The following is a 23,529-nucleotide window of genomic DNA, read 5'->3' on the forward strand; positions in this document are numbered from 1 at the left end:
TAAAACTGTTACCAAGCAGGAGATTTGACTTTAACTGGGGTAGACGAGTCTGATTTAAATGACCTGTTGGTAACAGCCTTTGCCAAGCATGCTGTTCCACTGTGGTGTCTAGCTTATGTTAATAATAACAGTTTGACCTTGGCTTGTACAGACTTACTAACAGCTGGTCAGTAAAGTAGCCTGGTCATTTTCCATGCAGTAGATAGCTGTGATTTATGTGGTTACATTGTGTTATGGCTGAGCTGTCAGTGCTAAGACAGAAACACTACCTAGGCAGGAGCTAGTGCCTGTGCCTCAGGCATAATTTATCCCCTTAATGTAATTGGTTTGTGATGAAGTGCTTGTGAGAGCAATCGAGTTTTGCCAGTTGAAAAGTAATATATTTAGTGAATGCCAGTAACACAGAGTTGACTGATGACAGTTGACTGAAGAGCCTGCTAATGACAGCCGTAGTGTTCCACTGTAGGCTCAAGGTTACATACATTGTCCACAGTCTCCTGCTTACTCAGTCTGTCTTATGCTTTTCTAAATTGATAATAATGTGAAGAGGTTGTCATGAGCCTAGTGAGCTCTGAGAATTAAAGATGGAGGGTCCAAGATATGCTGTAGCTGCAGCAGCATCTTCCAGTGTACTTGTCTGCGTCTAACATATCCCTGCAGAGAATATCTCTGCATCTTACTGTCTGCTTTCCCGGTGTACTCTCGGTTAGAGGACCCTGTTATGCCAGAGGGTATTGATGTCGGAACAGTGGAAGTTGGTTAAAGCAGGAAATAAGTCAGCTATATTGCTCTTCTCTTAAGGTAAACATTCAATGCTCTGGCGGGCAGTTTTGCAGTTTCAATTCAAACAAGGACCTGGCAGTTAGTAACAAGTATATATTTCTTGTAGTTTGACTAAATTACATGTCAACATGGTGCTTTCACTATGAAAATACAGAGACAGAGAAATGGAACAAAAACCCAATATCTACAATGTGGTTTCTAGTAGAAAAATAGTTTCTAATCATCTTTTTTCAATACTTTAACTCATTAAGCCCTGGAGCCGCTCCACTGCCCAACACCTGGCACCCCTCGCTGACTGCCTGATTGCTGTGACGAGGCTAATTAGTGCTAATCATGCCTGATTTCCCTGGCAGGTCTCGGATATGACAGGAAACTGTCTAGTCTCACAAACAAGTACTGATTATTTAATTGTGTTGTAAAGATGGAAAAGAGGTCGATGTGAATACATATATTACAGCATTTCATGTAATTTATTACATGTGTCTCTTATACCCCTTTGCCAGTGTGTGCTGTATTTTTATCAACACCTACGTGGTCTTTGTAAGTACGAGATGAACAAATATACAAATTCCTCCTGTCTCTCTCATCGTATTGACTGAATTATAATATATTATTTATAATAGAGTTTAAAAAGAGGGGGGAACTTGCATTATAATCGTCTACATTTTTTGCCAATACATTGCTCGTGCTTACTGACTATTTCAAGGAAAGTATCAATAGGTGTGTAAGTGACATGGTGCATATAGAAATTTATAGTTTGTCACTTTGTTCATCTTAACTTAACGCTGTAAACATACATCTGATACGGTGACCATTCATACACATACATACTGCATGATACATTTATCATTACTCGATGCTAAAGAAAGCTTCCCGTCATGTGATGGGATAAAATATCCCGAATGTAATGCATTATATCTCACTTACTCATTATATTGGCTGATACTTTGACCAATCGTATCGTGAAAACCTGTCACATAGGAAGGGCAAGGTGATGGGGCGTGGCCTAAATTTCTGAAGGGCACATTTGGTCACTCAGATTGGATACACTGACTTTTTATTGTATTGTTGACCAGTGGATATGTTGTGTTTTGGTTGTACAGTTTGGTTCAAAATTATTGAGAATAGCTGAAGCATTTCATATTATTAAACGAGAACAAATCAGATAAAATTGAATGTATTGTGAAAGTGAACTTACCTTTTCATGTTGTGTAGGTAACAATTTAATATTTTATCAAGTCTCCTTGAGCTTCACGGCACAGTCTAAGATGGGTAGGCATACTTCCTATCAGAGAGGTTAGTGTCTCGTGAGTTATGCTGTCCCAGTATCGGACCACTTCTCTCTTCATGTCTTCAATTTTTGTCAACCCCTTTTGATTCACACATTCCTTCATCATCCCCCAAATGTTCTCAATGGGATTTAAGTCAGGACTATATGCAGGAAATGGTATGCAGTCACATTTTTCTCCTGAAACCACTGCTTGGCATGTTTTGCGGTGTGTTTAGGATCATTATCTTGCTGCAAAATCCAGTCATTTCCATAAAACACATGTGCACTTGGAAGGAGAAAATTATCTAATATGTTAGTGTAGCGTTGACTTGTCAGATTTCCCTCAAACACACACAGCGGGGTCGTTCCTAATAAGGATATCCCTCCCCATACATGAAACTTTGGGCTGTATTTAGGTCGTCGATACAATGGTGCTGACGCAGACTTTGTCCATATTTTCACATTATTGGGATATACCCATATTGAGCTTTCATCAGTAAAAATCACATTTTCCCAGTCAAAGTTTTCATGTGCCAAACACCACTCAACACGCCTGTCTTTATGTTCTTGTTTCATGAGAGGAGAAGGAATTCCAGTCTTTTTCTCCCATCCAAGATCAATCAAATTCCTTCTAACTGTAGATTTTAATACAACTGTTGATCCCCTTTCTATCATTTCATACCTGATGTTGGAGATGCTTGCCCTTTGCTTTTTAGACGCTAAAATTCCCAGTCGGACGCGATCTGAGAAGTCCAATTTTCTGGGTCTCCCTGCTCCTTTCTGGTGCCCAAAATCCTTTCCCTCTTTAAAATTCTTCCTAATCCTATACACAGTAGAAAGAGGAGTTCCTGTTCTCTCTGCCAATGTATTTACATCATCAATTCCTTGATTACACAACTCAAAAATCAACCTTCTTTTATCTTCAGCAGACATTGTTGACAGTGCTGAGGAAAATGACGTCTGCTACAAATTCAGGGGAGGTAACTCTAATTGTACTATACTCAGTAGGCCAAGATGAGTTACCTCTCTTATACCATTACTTAGTTTTAAGTATCAGTGAATCAGTTGAGGTGTTAGGATAGCTCAAAGTAAGAAGAAAAATTCTCAATAATTATGAACCAGACTATATATTCTCACTATCATGTAACAATTTGTATATTGTCTGATATCGTATCGCTATCAAGGTTCACCAGACTGCACCCATGTGTGCATATACAGTACAGAGAATGAAGCGTACGTAGCACCATCAAGTGGGTTGTCCGACAAAATAACAACACGTTTATTTTACGCTTGTCCCCGGGACAGTCCGTTCAATAAGGGAGTAGGGGCGTGTCTACGTATAAATTCTACCGGAGACTGTTGTTTCAAGACCAAAAGTAGCGCTAAATAATCTTATTACTGTAGTCTGAATGATGATAAGCAAGGGTATCAATACCATGACTAATATGTTATCCTGCTTTTACTGATGATGGATCAACGGAATTTGTTGCTACATGTGATAATTACAGAGAGGTGTCAAGAAACTTTCAATAGCACATAAAGTAAGGGATTATGTAAGTGTGCCTTTCTTCACACATTTGGAATCTTTGTATGTAAGACATACTTAAACCAAATGATGTCCCTTTCTTCACACGTTTGGAATCTTTGTATGTAAGACATACTTAAACCAAATGATGTCCCTCTCATATCATTGTGTGAGATTAAATTGTTCAAAACATCTATCTCAGTGGCAGTAAAGACGAATTTACGCACATGCCTAATGATCTATGAAAGAAGCGTTTTCGCTGATACATTGCTAGTATTTACTGAATATTTTAAGGAAAGTACAAAGCGCTACAATCCGATTATTTTTAACCTGGATAAGCCAGTCCAACTATTGAGTAGAGATGGTATTTATTTGCATATACGTTTTGCGCACACTACTTGTACATCAAAGATTATGTTTCGCTGAACATTTCAATTTAATCTGCACATTGTTAAGAATAAATACCATAATTCAAGTACATGTATTATAGAATTTAAGAAAGTAACACGATACTAATTTATTGTGATGTATACGCTTGAAGTTGAATCTCCCCAAATATTTATGAAGATGGACATACTTATATTTGTTTTGAAAGCAAACGAGGTTCAGAAGATTGACAATGGGCGTGACTCCACAAAACAGGTTGTCCAATGATGTAACAGCGCATTAGTTTGTTTTACACTTGTCACGGGACAAAAGTTTACCTGGACATGCATTCAGCCAGAGGCTGTTATTTTGAGGTTGAAAGAGGTGTTCACATATCTCATTTAGTGTTGTCTGATTGAATGATTATACGCATCAGTTCCGTAACTGATATATTATCCTCCTTTTATTGACGATGGATCTGATACACGTGATCATTACACAGGATAAGATAATTACAGAGATCAAATACAAACGTTTCTTACACAATGCTTATGTAAATTGCATTGAAAAATCACATTTCAAACAAACATGAAACAGCTTGAACAAAATACCCCAGTTACCTTTGTATGGTTTATGTGTACTATATATGTATATTATGAGAAGATGCAAGAGTTATCATTCATCTTCGATTATGTATTATTGTCAACTTTAAAAATCAATAGTCGCAAATGAGTTAGGTCTAAATTAGTAACTTGGTATATTTCAAATCTACACGAACATGAGTGTAACATAGTATTGCTATTTATGTCTACGATTCATTATATGGACTATTACAACGAATGAATGAATGATTTAATTTAGAAGAAGGTTTTGTAACCTTGTCACCGTTAATTCAATCAGTGTGCAAACATAGTATCTTAGTATTCACTCCCAATGACGAGGAACAAACACGTACCTCCTGTAACAACATCTCATGATCCCTTTTCTTGCAGACATGTGTTCATTTGCCTGTATGAGCCACCAACATTGCAAGCAATTGTTATCAAAACACATTAATAGCTCTTCTGATTAACACAGAAAGTAACCTCTCTCGTAAGAAAAGCTAATCTTTCATCATTACTGCTAAATTGATTGAAATTATAGGCACAGTACAAATTTAAAATGTAAAACCCCCAATACGCGGCTCTCGCTGAATGAGAGGTGCTTTTCATAACCCCCAATATGCGGCTCTCGCTGAATAAGAGGTGCTTTTTATTACCCCCAATAAGCTACTCTCGCTGTGAGAAGCTAATTAATTTGCCGCATATATGCGGCTCTCGGCCTTAATGAGTTAATAAGATAAATTCTTTGAAGTTGTATGTTAGGTTATGTTAAAAGGTTTTCTATGGAAAATCTGTACATGGGGCGATATGTTCTATATTGAATGAAGAGGTGTTCTATGTAGAACGGCGTATAGGTAATGTTGCAGTCTGACAGTTGTGTGAGGTGGTCGATATAGAACAGTGTATACATCATGTTATAGTCTGACAGTTCTGTAAGACGTTCTATATAGAACAGTGTATACATCATGTTGCAGTCTGACAGTTTTGTAAGACGTTCTTTATAGAACAGTGTATAAATAATGTTGCAGTCTGACAGTTTTGTAAGACGTTCTATGTAGAACAGTGTCTAAATAATGTTGCAGTCTGACAGTTATGTGAGGTGGTCTATATAGAACAGTGTATACATCATGTTGCAGTCTGACAGTTTTGTAAGACGTTCTTTATAGAACAGTGTATAAATAATGTGGCAGTCTGACAGTTTTGTAAGACGTTCTATATAGAACAGTGTATACATCATGTTGCAGTCTGACAGTTTTGTAAGACGTTCTTTATAGAACAGTGTATAAATAATGTTGCAGTCTGACAGTTTTGTAAGACGTTCTATATAGAACAGTGTATAAATAATGTTGCAGTCTGACAGTTATGTGAGGTGGTCTATATAGAACAGTGTATAAATAATGTTGCAGTCTGACAGTTCTGTAAGACGTTCTATGTAGAACAGTGTATAAATAATGTTGCAGTCTGACATTTCTGTAAGACGTTCTATATAGAAAAGTGCATAAATAATGTTGCAGTCTGACAGTTATGTGAGGTGGTCTTTATAGAACAGTGTATAAATAATGTTGCAGTCTGACAGTTCTGTAAGACGTTCTATATAGAACAGTGTATAAATAATGTGGCAGTCTGACAGTTTTGTAAGACGTTCTATATAGAACAGCGTATAAATAATGTTGCAGTCTGACAGTTCTGTAAGACGTTCTATATAGAACAGTGTATAAATAATGTTGCAGTCTGACAGTTATGTGAGGTGGTCTATATAGAACAGTGTATAAATAATGTTGCATTCTGACCGTTTTGTAAGACGTTCTATATAGAACAGTGTATAAATAATGTTGCAGTCTGACAGTTCTGTAAGACGTTCTACATAGAACAGTGTATAAATAATGTTGCAGTCTGACAGTTCTGTAAGACGTTCTATATAGAACAGCGTATAAATAATGTTGCAGTCTGACAGTTCTGTAAGACGTTCTATATAGAACAGTGTATAAATAATGTTGCATTCTGACCGTTTTGTAAGACGTTCTATATAGAACAGTGTATAAATACCCAGCTGAAATAAGCATGAAAAAACCATGGTTCACAGACCATGGTTTCCATCGTCTAGCATGGCTTACCACATCCGGTAAATGGCACCACAGTTTACCATGGTAAAATAAGACCATGGTCTACCATGGTCAACCATGGCAGAATTAGACCATGGTAAGCCATGGTCTACCATGGTGGTGGTAAATGGCACCACAGTTTACCATGGTAAAATAAAACCATGGTCTACCATGGTAAAAAGTGACTATGGTGTACCATGGTAAACCATGGTGAAAGAAAAACCATGGCATACCATGGTCTACCATGGTAAACCAGAATAAAATAAGACCATGGTGGACCATGGTGATCCATGGCAAAAATAGACCATGGTTAACCATGGTCTACCATGGTAACAAAACACCATGGTGGTAGTAAATGGCACCACTGTGAGTTTACCATGGTTGAGTAAAACCATGGTCTACCATTGCAGAAAGAGACCATGGTGTACCATGGTTTGCCATGGTAAAAGGAGACCATGGTGTACCATGGATTACTACTGCAAAAAATGAGACCATAGTAAGTACAGCATGTTCATTAGATTGCACAACAGTTTACCATCAGAATAACCTTTGGCTATTGAGACCATGTTGAAAACCAACCATATCACACCACAACCTACATAGAAAATTGATATAGCACAAAGACCATGGCATAGAAATCAATTAGAATATCATATATTAAAGAATTAACATAAAAAAGACAAATGGTATGTGGACATGTTCATCTTTTTTCAGAAGACATTATTATTTATTATTTTAAAACAGAAATGGGATGTCCTTCAGTCTGTATCCAGGAAAATAACTCTTTCGGGACAACATTTCATGCAGTAATATACAATTTCAGAAATCCCATTAGACTATATGATTTAAAAGTAGACACAATGACAGTCACGACCAATACAAAATTTACACGAGTGCCCCAAATCATCTACCTGGAAGTTGTACAGGGGGCATCACCATTTCTCTCAGAGGAGACAGGATTATACACACATGTTGGAAGAACCTTCAGGAAGAGCTGTGGGGACATAACAGAAGATACCCACATTGCTTCAGGGATAGTGCATGAGTGAGTGACTGACTGAGTTTAGTTTTGCTCCACTTTTAGCAATGCTCCAGCAATAGCACGGCGACAGACACCAGAAAGGGGCTACACACACTGTACCCAGGAGAGGAATCGAATCTAAGTCTTCAGTTTGAAGAGCAAATGGCTCTGGAACATAACTTAATCTTCAGTGTTTCAACATTAGTACCATTTCTTCAGAACTGTCCAGTGGAAATCTGAAAAACACACAAACAACATTTAATAACAGTGTTTGAACCCCATTTCAAAGGTTCTTGTGTTGTTTAATTGTATATTTATAACTGCTGAAAAAATGTTAAGTATTTTCCCATACTTCGGATATTTTTTTCACTTGAGTATTATACTAAATCATGTTCTTTAAAAACATTTCTATACATTAATGACTTTGAATCACTTTCTTTTAATGTGAAGAGTGTATATCAGTAGCGAAACATGCAATAGAAGTTAAAACACAAAACTGGCTTCCAAATCACTTGTCTACATTCATAACCAAATACAATATTCTGAAATGATGCATAACATTTCATAATACTTATAATAATCAGCACTATCATAATATTGATAAAAACGTATCTCAAAGTATTTGAAGCTATTACCACGTTAAATGAATGGCAAAATGTACTGACACATTCAGTATTGGTTTACAAACAGCAGTTATTACAAAGCTGAATACAAATTTATACGATAGAAAGAAAATGGAATGTCCATAAACATGCCTATAGCAATTACCTCCCTTTTATGATCATTTGAGTGTATTTTATTGTGTGTGTAATGTGAGAACAAACGGAATCTTTCAGGCTGACCTTACAGGCACCGTGAACTTTGACACCTTGTGCTACACAATTTTTAAAGTCATAACGGTTTTTAAAGTACCGTTAGATACTGATCGTGTCTTAACATAAATGAATGGAACATTTTTTTTTTTTTTTCATAATTTCTTTATTTTTGTTGCATTTTTACAGTCATGCATACTCATTTACAATTCATGAGAACTAACTAAAAAGCAAATGACAACTCGACCAATATTTATAAAATCTGTCGATGTTTGAATTTATGGAGGCTGCATATTTAGTTAGTCTATAATAATCTATTAGCTCCCTTTGGATTTCTTTGAATTTTGGCGCTTTCTTTTGTAATCTCCTGGTGAATATGCAGTGCTTAGTTACTAGTGTGATAATGTTAAGTGGGTTATTATTTCTTTCGGTATAGCCAAAGAAAACCATTTCTTTTGATATATTTATATTTATCTGAGCTTCTGTTAGCAGCCACCTTTTCAAATCATTCCAAAGGGAATGTATGTATTGGCATTCCCAAAACAAATGGACTATAGATTCCTTTTCTGATGAACAATAGCTGCATAAATCACTTTCAACGTATCCCATTTTATAGAGGCGAGAATTTGTAGGTAGAATATTGTGTAGAATCTGATACTGAAACCATTGGAACTTAGTAGAATCAGTGCATTGAAAAACTAACAAGTTATAGCTTGTGCGCTCTCTGTCATTGATATTATGGGATAATATATGTTCCCATTTCGCAAAATTTTGGTCTTTGCATTGATACTTTTTTATCAGAATTTTGTAGAAGTATTGTGAACCTTTCTGGGTTTTTAATAAATGAGCAATATGAAATGGTAGTAAAGGATATGCAATTTTGTGTATTTTTGTAATATTTTGTTTCCTACAGTATTGTTTAATAGATTATAATCCATATAATCTAAGTAGTTTATGGAGATGGAGTTTAGCTTACAAAAGTCTCCATAAGAGTAAAATTGTCCCTTTTCATCGATAAAATCGTTTATATATTTTACACCTACTTTGTACAATTTTTCTATAAAGATCGCGTTATTTCCTACATGTATGTTATCGTTGAACCAGACAGGTTCAGACATAATGTCAGTATTAGTTAAAGTAGTTTTGTTCAGGCCCTCTATGAACAACCACCATCCTTGTATTAAATCTTTGTAAAAGGGATTATTTATGTTGGAAACGAGGCGTACATATTGTTGTTTACTCAAGATATCATATATACTATGATTTTTGACGCCGGGAGTATTTAGGAAAAACAAACGAGTCCATTTAGCGTTAGTAGTAAAGGCTCGTCGTAACATACCTAGCTTCTGAGAGTATATAGTCTCTCTTATATTAGGGCATTTTATTCCCCCATCGGCTTTATCACAAATGATTTGAGATCGTTTTATCTTATCAGGTCTATTACCCCAAATAAAATTAAAACATTTTTTTTTAAATTTGTCAATAACACTGTCAGGTGGATTTGGGAGTGAAGAGAACAGGTGGTTGAGTTTTGGAAGTATCATATTACATAAAAGCTCAAATTAACGTTCATCACACATTACTCCTTCCGTTTGAGAGATATTCACTGAGAATGTACGACATAAACACTTCATACATTGCTATATATGTTATTGTTACATTGTCTTACGTCATTCTAATCAAAGAGTGTTGCTTACCCCTTTACCTATGTTCGTATGCGAACCTTAAGGTACTCAAAACAAGTTAAATATCGGGGCACTCAAAACGATTTTAATATTGCTGTTGTTTACTTACCGCTCGTGCTCATCTCCATTGGAAATCAACCTGCGACGTATCCATCGGCATAAATCTAGTCTATTCCTTCTTCACATATCCAACATTGGATTATCCTCGAAATCCGTGAATCGCTAATACGTTAGGGTATTCTTCGCTTAGATCGTTGTCTGTTGGCAAAAGTTGTGTTTGGCGCCTCTCGCTCGCTTTGCGCGCTAACACAGGTCTATGTGACACATAGCACTAGCAGCAATGGCATCGTGCCGCGAAGAGATCGTCCCCATTCGGCTTGTCCCGGAATGGTGCGAGTTAGAAGTGGAAACGTATTTTTTAAGAAATATATTAAAGCCAACACGTTTTCATAGATATATACACATAGATCTACTACGACCAGGAATATAATCGTAACTGCATATGTAATAAATAAGCTGTACGGTTAGCGCTCATGAAGTTGCAATAGATTACTGAAGAACGAAGGGCGTGGCCGTATTTGGCGCGAAAATCGGAGCCATGTACCGCGCGATCGTGTTACTTCACAACAGTGGATAATTTCTAATCTTACGATGTAATAATGGCTAGAATTACAGTATTTCGGCATAAACATCGAAATTTGAATAAATATATATGTCGTATTATTTTCGACGGTGGGAATTGCGAAAACTTGATGTTCTGTGTGCTCACGTCCCTTGATCGATTTGATCGATCTGTGGAAGGACAATTTATGTACATATCCCCGCCCATAAATTTAATTTCAGTAGTCAAAATTGACCTAATTTCTTAATGGTCGTATTAGCACGTGGTGAACAGAATGTGACAGTGAAATGTGTTCAAAAGTGGAGAGCACTGATTTTTTTTTCAACGGGTAGATCGACGTACGGGTTTGGAAAGCTGTAAAAAAAAAACATCGATATCAAAATACTTTTCAACATTTCTTTCTGTTTATAGTACCAAGTGAATTGTTTGTTGTTTTTACTGTTTTATGTTTTTGCTTCACCATAAACACTGCGAAAGACGTACTTATAAGTATCTGCTCCCTTGCGATCGAGAAAATCACGGGAGAAATTCAATGAAATGAGACGAATTTGACAGCGTACTTCAAAGTTTTACTTTATGGATAGACTAACAACTAGTCTCTGAAATGAACATATTTTACTGAAAAAAGTTCATATTGAAAATACTATAGCATAATACTATAATAATATAATGAAATAGAGCGCTGAGACTTTCTTCATTTGCAGCCTGAAGTTAAGGGAATCTACAATCCGTGTTTTCTAGACTTACATGGGTATTCTTGGATATATTTACGTCAGGGTCTGTACTTTATGGATTAAATATCAATATTCAGGGCAATTAGAAAACCTCTACAGTATCAACTAGTTGCGTAGCTATTAACAAAAGGTGAGCTTTTCTTTGAACTGTCTATATTGCTGAGACAACTCGTGTTTGACAGAGCATTGTTTAGCTTTTCTGTCGTACAATGTTTGTTGTGTTTATTTTAAAACAAGAAGAAAAAGGCACCCACACACAAAAACTAGTATTAGAGAGAGACGAGATTTACACAGTTTAATGGACAACTTTAAAGGTCACATGCAACCAAAAAATCAAACATTATTAAAACACATTTATCACTTATTCATGACATATAATATACATTGCTGCTTTTAAAAAAACGAATAAACAAAATTATAAGCGTACAATCGCGATTCAAAAGTGCAATATTTTGTACTTGGGCTTACTTCCCTCGAAACAAGCCTGCGGGAGACCGAACCCAGTCATAGCGGGTGGATATGCACTCAAGTGTAACGACGGTTTCCGATTGGCTGTTTCATTTGCTGATATGCTGAGGGTTCATTGTGTGTACAGAAAGATGATCTGTTTGATGGGCATTTTAGTAGCATAGCCAGTAACAAGAACGTAAGATTCTGTATGGATAACAACTTCTTTTTGTGTACTTGATGCGTCGTTTCAGTGTGGATTCATATACTGTTGTCAAACAAAATCACATACACTAAAAGAAGTCGTTATCCATGAAGAATGTATATAGAGATGTTGGGTTTGGAAAATACATGTTCTCTGAATTTGCGCTCGATCCAATTAAAAATCATGTCAGTAGAGATGGTCAACTACTGCGTGGCTGGAATCTGTCATTCGTCCAAGTACAAAGCAGGACTTGAAACTGACAAGCGTTTGCACCAGTTTCCGTCAGATCCAGTCATCCGAAAAAAAATGAATGTAGTATGTTTGCAACCCACAGACATAAAAACCTGTCATGTGTATCACACGTGCCTGATTACATAATGTGGCAGACACGGGACTTGGGTGCACGAGTCATAAATCAACTTATTTTCTTTATGTCGTATAGTCTGATAGGTGTTAAGTTCAAATTGCACGTGGTCAATGATTGAAGCTGTGTATTGCATATTGTCTGTAGCAGACAGGCAGGCAGGCAGACATATAGGTGTGAATAAACCAGACACTGAACTTTCTCTGTGACAGAGACTGCTTACCACAATCAACAAGTTTTTTTTACGTAACGAGAAGATTATTTAATTGTTTGTGTACACAACCAAGATTAGACTACTGCTCACAACCTCAGACACTGGGCATGCATACTGTTTCGAGCTCCACGAACCTATTCACTGCGCATGCGTCACCGGCGCAGCGCAGCACAGCACAGCTGTTGAAACCAGTTTTCCCCCCAGCGCTGGGGGGAATTTAGTGAAACGTTTGAACTCCGATTTCGCGGGCTTTTTTTTCATCGCGTTTTTTTTCAACTTTATAGGTTGAATTGGCATTTTTTATGATTTGTTTCGGTAAATGCATACCGAAAAGAACCAGAATCTGCAAAGTTGTGTTTTACGTTGCATGTGACCTTTAACAAAGGGATCAGGAGAAACAAACCATGCCTATTTTATTTTCAGATGAACACAGGGTTATTTTTGTTTTGCTTTTCCAGAGTATAAGACGTCAGTTGTTTTGTTTGTGTATCTCTGCAGCAATTATTAGTAAGTATAATCAGTGAATAGTTCCGCTTATGATTATTTTTATGACATCGTGTTCTATTTTTTTTTATTAAATCACACTACATTTTAACACTCACTGAGGTGTTAAGATTTAGTTTTTTAATGCACACAAATGTAAGAACAAGGACCTACAAGATTTGTTATTCATAAATGAAACACAGAGTCATGAAACCATCAGGTTTCCCCTTTTAAATTTTTTATTTATCACAGTTTAAAATGTAAAATTTTTCTGTGATGACCATGGTCTACCATGGACTTTCATGAGATGACCATGGTCAACCACTGCTTTGAACGAGAACACCATGTTTTACCATGGTTTTGTCTAGGATGATCATGGTCTGCCATGGCAAAAGGACAATGACCATGGTCTACCATGGTTTCTGGTGATCACTGATGAGTTGTGATGACCATGGTCTACCATGGTAAAATGGAAAAGACCATGGTCTATCATGGTTACTGGTGACCATGGTCTATAATGACCATGGTCTGCCATGATGACCATGTTAGACCATGGTCTACCATGGTCTAGAAATTTTGGTGACCACGGTTTAGCACGGTAAACCATGGTAATACCATGGTTTACTGTGGTAAGCCGTGGTTGACCATGGTCAACCATGCTGCCGTTTCAGCTGGGTAATGTTGCAGTCTGACAGTTCTGTAAGACGTTCTATATAGAACAGTGTATAAATAATGTTGCAGTCTGACAGTTATGTGAGGTGGTCTATATAGAACAGTGTATAAATAATGGTACGGTCTTACACTTCTGTAAGGTGTTCTGTATAGAACAGTGTATAGATAATGTTGCAGTCTGAAAGTTCAGGTGATAGGAGCATGTAAATTACAATGGTATATCATGGTAAACCATGGTGTATCATGGCTTACCACATCTGGTAAATGGCAACACAGTTTACCATGGTAAAACAAGACCATGGTGTGCCATGGTAAAAAGTGACTATGGTGTGTCATGGTAAAAGGAGACTATGGTGTGCCATGGTAAAAGGAGACTGTGGTGTGCGATGTCAAAAAGAAATTATTGTGTACCATGGTAATAGAAAGACCATGTGATACTAATACCATGGAAAACATGGTTTAAAAATAGACCATGGTATGCCAATTAGAATATCAGATATTAACATTAAAGATCACATGCAACCAAATATCAAACATAATTAAAACACAATTATCACTTATTTATGACAATATGATAATATACATTGCTGCTTGTCAAAAACAAATAAAACAAAATTATAAGCGTACAATTGCGATTCAGTAGTGCAATATTTTGTACTTGGGCTTACTTCCCTCGAAACAAAGTCCTCAGGAGACTAAACCCGGTGATAGTCGGTGGGTGTGCACTCAGGTGTAACAGCGGCCTCCAACTGGCAGGTTCATTTGCTGATACGCTGAGGGCTCATTGTGTGTACAGAAAGATGATCTGTTTGAGGGGCATTTTAGTATGGTGTTTCACAAGAAAGTAAGATTCTTTATGAATAACAGCTTCTTTTATTGTACTTGATGCGTTGTTTCAGTATGGATTCATACACCATTGGCAAACAAAATCATTGACTCTAAAAGAGGTTATCCATAAAGAATGTCTATAGAGATGCTGGGTTTTGTAAATACATGTTCTCTGTTCGATCCAATCAAAAGTCATCTCAGTGGAGATGGTGAACTACTGCAAGTACAAAGCTGGACTTCAAACTGATAAGAGTTTGCACCAGTTTCCTTCAGATCCAGTCATCCGAGAAAAATGGATGGAGTGTTTTTGCAACCCTTAGATAAAAAAACATGTCATGTGTACAAGTATCTCACCTCCCTAATTACATAATGTGGCAGAGACGGGACTCTGGTGAACGAGTCATAAATCAATTTATTTTATTCATGGCATATAAGTTCAAAGCTTTAAGTTCAAATTGCATGTGGTCAGTGATTAGAGCTGTGCATTGCATATTGACAGGCAGGCAGACATATAGGTGTCAACAAACCAGACATTGAGCTTTCTCTGCGACTGAGGCTGCTTTCCACAATCAACAAGTTTTTGTTTGTGTACACAACCAAGATTAGATTACTATTCTTGACATACTCCGGGCATGCATACTGTTTCACGCTCCGCCAACCTATTCACTGCACATGCGTTGTGGGCGTAGCGCAGCACAGCTGTTGAAACCACTTTTCACCCCAACGCTGGGGGAAATTTAGTGAATCGTTTGAACTTGTTTGGCTTTTTTTTTTCACCACATTTTTTTTTTCAACTTTAAAGTTGAATTGGCAATTTTGATGATTTGTTTCGGTAAGTGCATACCGAAAAGTATCAGAATGTACAAAGTTGTGTTTTACGTTGCATGTGACCTTAAAACAAGCCCATTGCACTGTAAACAAACTGTTTAAATTATGTACAAGTCTGAAGGAAACTAGAAGTATATGTCATATATCCAGTTTATTGCTGAGGGCAAATGGCATGTGGGCATGTTCATCATTTTTCAGAGGACATTCTTATTATTTATTTAAGAACGGAAATTGGATGTCCTTCAGTCTGTATCCAGGAAAATAAACTCTTTCGGAAAAACATTTCATGCAGTAATATACAATTTCAGACAGTGTAATCCCATTAGACTGTATGGTTTAAAATTAGACACAGTGAGAGTCACGACCAACAGAGAATTTACATGAGTGCCCAAAATCTACATAGATGTTCAACAAGTGGCATCACAATTTCTTATATAAGAAACAGGATGCACACGAGTTGGAAGAATCTTCAGGAAGAGCCATTCTAAGTAAACTTAGTCTCAGTGTATTTCGTTACACTCCACCACTGAGTCTAACAAAACCTAGTAGAAGGTCACTTCAAGTAAGCTTTGAGCGACCAATTACCGTCCAATCAAACACGAGACGGTTAAATAGATTTAACCGGTTAGAATCAGACAACGGCTACTATTTAGGGATTGGAGGGACTTTCAAAATATTCAACTCACTGACACAGATCTCTCCACAAACAAAAATCCACATACAACACAGTTATTTGACCTGCAGTATATACGCTTTGGAGTTTCTGTTGACATGTTCTGTTACCATTAGCTAATATTTCCGTAAGATAACATCCTTGAATATTGCCAAAAACACTATTTTCAGCGACTGTTTACTCACCATTGTCATGGTCGTATGTGCGCCATGTGCATCACCCGGAAGCTAGCGTACGCTAAATAGTATTCGGAATTGTTCGGGTAGGAACCTTTTCGAGATAAAAAGTTCAAAAGATATGTGCAAATGTGCACTTTCGCGATTTGGTAAGCTGTGTTCTGATTGGTCAATCTCAAAGGTTACCTGACGCGACCTCCCATAAAGTTTTGTTAGACTCAGTAGTGGAGTGTAACGAAAAGTACTGAAGGTAAGTTTACTTAGACTGCAGGAAGAGCAATGGTGATGTCACAGAAGATGCCCACATTAGTTCAGGGATAATGACTCACAGAAAGAGTGAGTTTATTTTTATTCCACTTTTGTATCAATGTTCCAGCAGTATCACGGCAAGGGACACCAGAAACGGGATACACACATTGTGCTCATGTGAGGAGTTGACCCAAGTCTTCAGTGTGAAGAGCAATCGCTCTAGGTCAGGAATATTATCATCTAGCTGAACTTTATCTTCAGATTTACACTATGATGACCATTTCTTCAGAATCATTCAGTAGAAATCTCAAAAACACACCAACAACATTCAGTCACAGTGTTTCCATTTCAAAGAGTCATATGGCAATGTTGAAGCTGTGTTATTCAAATATTTACTTATAATAGTTCAGATTTTTCCTTATCCTGACTCATGCTTAATTGCTTATCTCCTCTTTCTGGCGAAGGTAGTGGAACACCTGAAATCCCTTGAGGTTCCCTTCTAAGACAAGCGGATGTAAAAATACACTCACCCACGAGTAGCCTCCCTTTACCCACGCACATGGTCAGCTGATCGGCCATGATTGTCACTCTCTCCTCAATGCCCGACGAGGGCGGCTGGAAGCACCTTGGGTTCCGCTTGCAGCGATAAGTTTTTCAACTATTTCGGTCCTTTAACTAAATTTATGTTGTATGCTGTATTTGGTTTATGAATATGTATCATAATTGGTTAAATTTGCGATTATTGTGTGTTTAGCATGTAATTCGTCAACTCAGACTTAGTCTCAGTTGATGAAACTTTAATTGAAGTGTAGATTCGTCTGTCAACTGTTACCCCGCACTTAGCTGGTCCGATGTGTAGGCCCATATGTTCTTCCATTATTCGCTGTGAATTTTGCAGAAATTTATCTGAATTTACCTTATAAATTGGTTTTGTTCACAGGCGTGCGAGGGACAGACAGCGTTGATTTTCATTAGTTGTGTCTAAATCAAATGATTTAGCTCCGGGTAACTGTTTATCATAAACTTCTGAAATTCATTCCAGTGACCAGTTAGGCATGTCTCAGGGACTACTCCTTGGGTCCAGCGACTTCTTCCCTAGACCACAGAAGAGAACTTCATCGGAGACGCAGCTGTCGCAGGCTTAGAAGTCTGGATCATCATCATAGTCAAAGACGAAGTTGTCTGCAACAGAGTCGTCGCAGAATCAACATGCTTTGAAGGAGAAGTCCTTCGGCGATCGTCTCCCTACAGGAACGACATATCTACGATGATCTGCCGTTGATTCTACACAACGAGCAGAATATCAACCGGCATAGATATCTTTGCCCCGACTGCATTGTCACCGCTCTGGAGCCCTTATGAGGTTCGTCAGAAAACGCAGACTTCGTCAGCAGCCTTGGTCATTGCAGCAGACAACTTTACAAGTCAGCCATCACTACACTCAACACAGTCGTTCGACGCAGACTCCTTTATGCTACATGAATTAGGGAAAGTGTCAGTTTGAAAAATAACGAAGACTACAATCTTCAACTAAGTCGACTGCTGCTATGTGTGAGCACTCAACTCGACTGCTGCTCCGTGTGAGCACTCAACTAGATCTGAACTCACTCCAGGGGATGAAGAGAAGGCATATGCATGCACCTGTTCAACAAGATCGTCTCCGGCTGCTGCAACTGCTGCTCCGTGTGAGCACTCGACTAGATCTGTACTCGCTCCAGGGGATGAACAAGAAGATTGTCACTGTCGTCCTTGTCATCCCGTTGTAGTTCGGAGAGAGATCCACCTACGTTGAGTGAGTGTACACACACGGGTGAGTGCACTCATGTGAGCGACTATGCTTACGTGAGTGAGAACGCTCCCTCGGGTGAGTGCTCTCACAGGTCTACTTGTCAACTGGGCTACTGCAGGGCTGAATCTACTTCGTAAACAAGGTCTCTTGTCCGCCTCATGGAGTGAAATTTTCCTAAGGCCCTTATATCAAGCCCTGTGGTCAGCGCCCATAATATTGTATGGGAAGATTGAAGAGAGAGCATGGACGCCCAAGACTCCAGAGGAATCATGATGATCAAGTCCATCGATACAGACAGTGGTGCTTAAGCAGACAAGTCATGGTTACACTAACAAGTCCAAGTTCTCCAGAGATCGAGAGACTAGGAGTTTAATACTAGAGCGTCCAGGGACGGAAGAGGAAGTAAACAATGAAGATCGGGTTTGGAACAATTGGAGTCTTCTACTCCCAGCCGTTCCCATACAGTTGTCTCAAGTGGGTGGTCGCCTTCAACTCTACTGGAAGAATTGGGGAATTCTCAATGACGAATTCGTCACAAAGATTCCTCAAGATGACTACACGATACCACTGCAAACTACACCTCTGATCACAAGAGATGATGGTATTATCTTCGGTGGAAAAATTTGGTGGAAACATTTTGACACATCTACCTAGAAGACACTCTGACACAGAGTTTTTTTTGCGCACTTTTACTCATCTGCGCAAGTGCTTGGCAAACCTGAATGCTGGCAAGGGCATCATTGCTCAACAAGATTCCACGATCAATTGACTGCTACACTGGTGATGTCATGTCTACAATTTGATAGGTCCTTGAGAGACAGCGCCCTGCGCAGAATGTGGTGTTACTGTCCCAGTATCATGAAGTCGTCTACATTTAGTTACAGACTTTCATGCTGGAAAGATGTCGATTACACAAAAGATTATGTTGTAAGTGTGTATTTTCTGTATATTTTGTTATTAATTAAGTAATAATTATTATTTGGTCACAGCATTTAGTGCTTTGAATAATAATTATGATGGGTCACATTTCGTTTAATAGATGGTCAGCACTTTTAGGATCCTGGTTTTCTGGAATTTATCTGCTCTTAGTTTTCTATTTTCCTCTTTTTGAATTTGAAACTGAATTTCAAATATTTAAGCCTTTGGTTTGTCCCTATTACAGTACCATTATCGTGTATGGTACTACTGAGTTGCATATAAGAATTTGAGGAAAATGGGTCTAATAGTTTTCGAGATATAGGCTTTGAAGTGAGCATGGGGTTGGTATGGTGAAATATTATAAAGAATTTATAAAGAATATTTTCTTTAATGGTTGGGTATCGAACAGAGTATCCTCAGACTGATTCTGTTATCGAGAACACAAAATTAGTCAGAACTACCAGGACTGGTACTACCTTTTCGTATTTTTTCCCCAGAGAAAGTAGTAGTAGAATCCAGTTTCAGATTTGATAGTTCCAATGTATAGCACTACATAGAGGTGAAGATGGCAACCGAAAAGTAACTTTCCAAAAGTGGGCCTGCGAGTCAGAAAGTCCGTAGGGGCACATCTAGAATATACTGTGGAAAGCAATCTTGACATTGCCAGTGTCGACTATCTTTTTCAAGAATGCCAAAGTATCCTATATAACTGGAAGTGAAGTCTCCACACCACTCACTGGTTCCAGAGAGATTGGAAGAAGCTTGCAAAGAAGTAGAAACTGCTATATGAAGCACAGGCAGATGTTGCCAAAACGTCATATCTATTCTAGAATCTAAAAGCGCAAACATCCATCAACGTGTACAAAGTACGCAATCTAGATTACCAGTTGTCCGACTTTCATTTTTGTGGAAGTCGCGGTGGCTGAGCGGGCTAGGCGGCTGACTTTGTGTGCTGGCGATTAGGTGCCTGACTCTGAGGGTGCGGGTTCGAATGACGGATGGGACTCAACCGAAAAAAGTACTAGCATTTGTACTTTACTAAGAAAGTGAAATCCCAAATATGACATATGTTGCATTTGACCACTTTCTAAATGGCAACGTGTAATCATAGCTTTCGGCCGTGGGAGCCGTGCCAATTTACACTCATCAGAGGGGTACACAAAGTACGCAATCTAGATTACCAGTTGTCCGACTTTCATTTTTGTGGAAGTCGCGGTGGCAGAGCGGGCTAGGCGGCTGACTTTGTGTGCTGGCGATTAGGTGCCTGACTCTGAGGGTGCGGGTTCGAATCCCGGATGGGACTCGACCGAAAAAAGTACTAGCATTTGTACTTTACTAAGAAAGTGAAATCCCAAATATGACATATGTTGCATTTGACCACTTTCTAAATGGCATCGTGTAATCATAGCTTTCGGCCGTGGGAGCCGTGCCAATTTACACTCATCAGAGGGGTACACAAAGTACGCAATCTAGATTACCAGTTGTCCGACTTTCATTTTTGTGGAAGTCGCGGTGGCTGAGCGGGCTAGGCGGCTGACTTTGTGTGCTGGCGATTAGGTGCCTGACTCTGAGGGTGCGGGTTCGAATCCCGGATGGGACTCAACCGAAAAAAGTACTAGCATTTGTACTTTACTAAGAAAGTGAAATCCCAAATATGACATATGTTGCATTTGACCACTTTCTAAATGGCATCGTGTAATCATAGCTTTCGGCCGTGGGAGCCGTGCCAATTTACACTCATCAGAGGGGTACACAAAGTACGCAATCTAGATTACCAGTTGTCCGACTTTCATTTTTGTGGAAGTCGCGGTGGCTGAGCGGGCTAGGCGGCTGACTTTGTGTGCTGGCGATTAGGTGCCTGACTCTGAGGGTGCGGGTTCGAATCCCGGATGGGACTCAACCGAAAAAAGTACTAGCATTTGTACTTTACTAAGAAAGTGAAATCCCAAATATGACATATGTTGCATGTTGCTTATACTATCAGAAACTGAGATAGAAAAAGAGTGGCATTGAATGTTCAAGATAGGATAATTCTTGTGATTGATATTTTGAGAATATGAATAACCTGTGAACCTGCTGTAGTTATATTGATATTAGTTATTATCATGGACATCAAACTTGTACCCTAGATGATTTTGAAATCTAAAGCTGAAAGGTTCCAAATATCAGTGACATTATTTTGTTTATAAACCATTTTGTCTTTAGAAAATAAACTACATATGACTTTTAGTAAAATGGTAGTGACATGCCATCAAAACTGTAATTCAACAAATATTTTCAACAGAAGTCCCCCTCCATCTAAAAACATAAAATCAGTGAGAGGAAAGTATTATTACACATAAATTCTACACAGCCTGTGATACCATTATTTTTTAAAATACCAAGTAATCTATACAATGTATCATAGGCAATGTTTGTTTTAGACAATTCTGAAACTATACACCAATGAAGGAGATGTATATTATTTGTCTTATCAAGTGTTAATGTCCTTGCAACTTGTGATGAAATCCCTAGAAGCCCCTTGCACACAGCTAAGGCAAAAAAAGGAGTTATACTCACCATTCATGTCTCCTCACAAGCAGTGAACATTCTTCCTGCCATGTGTGTAACATCAGTATAACATTTTCCAACTAAATAGGTCTATTTGACAGATTACCCCATTGTAACCTTGACTGATGACATAACTAGCACAGTCACAATAAAGGGGAGATCACTCTCATTTAACCTCAGATCTAGTACTTTCCACACAACATTGTAATAACAGTGACTCAATCTGTCACAATATTTTTTTTTGAGCTTATTACAATAATAGCTAAACATATTTTTGAGTGCCTCCCTATCTGAAACATTGTTACACTATTATTGTCTTAGTATTTTAACTAAAATTTCACTTGTACCATGAAAACATGAAAATGCACAATTGCATACAAATCATGCCATTATCCGCTGAACTATTGGTCTCTACAAAATCAAGGTTTTCTTCCAACACATGCTCCAGTCCTTTGTTTGCCCAAACTTACTGTCGGCATTGCTGCACCTTTTTGCAACAAGAGCACTCTGCTGGATGTTTGTGCTTCTAATAAAATACTGGACATGCTCGTAAACCAAAATCAGCTTCAGCACATTCCATCACTTTCTCCATGTAGCATTGTTGTCTGCTCTTGCAGGAGCAACGCAGACCCCAGAAATTCTACCAGTCTCCGAATGTGCATGCAAAGCTTCGAATATGGTGCACTGTGGCATTCTGCTAGAATGAGACAGGGTCTAGACATTTCAAAAGGTTTTCCCATTGTACTGCTGGTGGTTGTACCAAATTGTTTGCTATTTCTTCTGAGTTGTAGATGTGCGTATAGTGAAATTTCTACAACCATGTACTTACACACCTGAATGCAGGAAAGTTTTTTCAAGTGTTGGTTTGGACAATCCACATAGTCTGCCAGATGTCCACCAATTTGCTCCTGGACATTCTGCTTTGATATTGGAAACTACTTTGTCATAGACCCAGCTGAAATGAGCATGTAAAACACCAAAGTATACCATGGTATACCATGGTAGACCATGGTTCACAGACCATGGTTTCCATGGTCTAGCATGGCTTGCCACATCCGGTAAATGGCACCACAATTTACCATGGTCACAAAAGAGACCATGGTGTACCATGGTTTGCCATGGTAAAAAAACAACCCATGGAGGACAATGGATTACTACTGGAAAAAATGAGACCATGATCAGTACAACTTGTTCGTTAGATCACACAACAGGTAAGAAACCAACCACGACATAGTACAATCTAGGTAGAAAATTGATAGATTCACATACATCATGGCAGAGAGATCAATGAGAATATCAGGTATTGAAGAATAAACATTAAACAAACCTATGCAGTGACAATAAGCTGTTTATTTATTGTCAAACCTTTCCACAGATTTATATGAAACGCAATTTCATGACAGCGGTTGGATAGCTCACTGGGATTGAGGAATATCCAGTGCAGCTAGTACAAGTCGAAAGGAAACTGGAACTACATATCCAGTTACGCGCCTGACATGTTTATCATTTTTCAGAGGGCATTCTTATTAATTCTTTGGAAATGGAAACTAGATGTCCTTCAGTCTGTATCCGGGAAAATGAACTCTTTCAGAACAACTTTTCATGTAGTAA

General features: G+C 38.2%; 1 protein-coding gene across 2 annotated transcripts in view; it reads left to right on the forward strand.

Annotated features, from left to right (window-relative positions):
* LOC137273094 (G-protein-signaling modulator 2-like) overlaps positions 1 to 23,529 on the forward strand; it is a 234,008-nt gene that overhangs the window by 58,276 nt on the left and 152,203 nt on the right. The window lies entirely within an intron of this gene.

This window comes from Haliotis asinina, chromosome 2, assembly GCF_037392515.1.
Source record: "Haliotis asinina isolate JCU_RB_2024 chromosome 2, JCU_Hal_asi_v2, whole genome shotgun sequence".
Taxonomy (NCBI): domain Eukaryota; kingdom Metazoa; phylum Mollusca; class Gastropoda; order Lepetellida; family Haliotidae; genus Haliotis; species Haliotis asinina.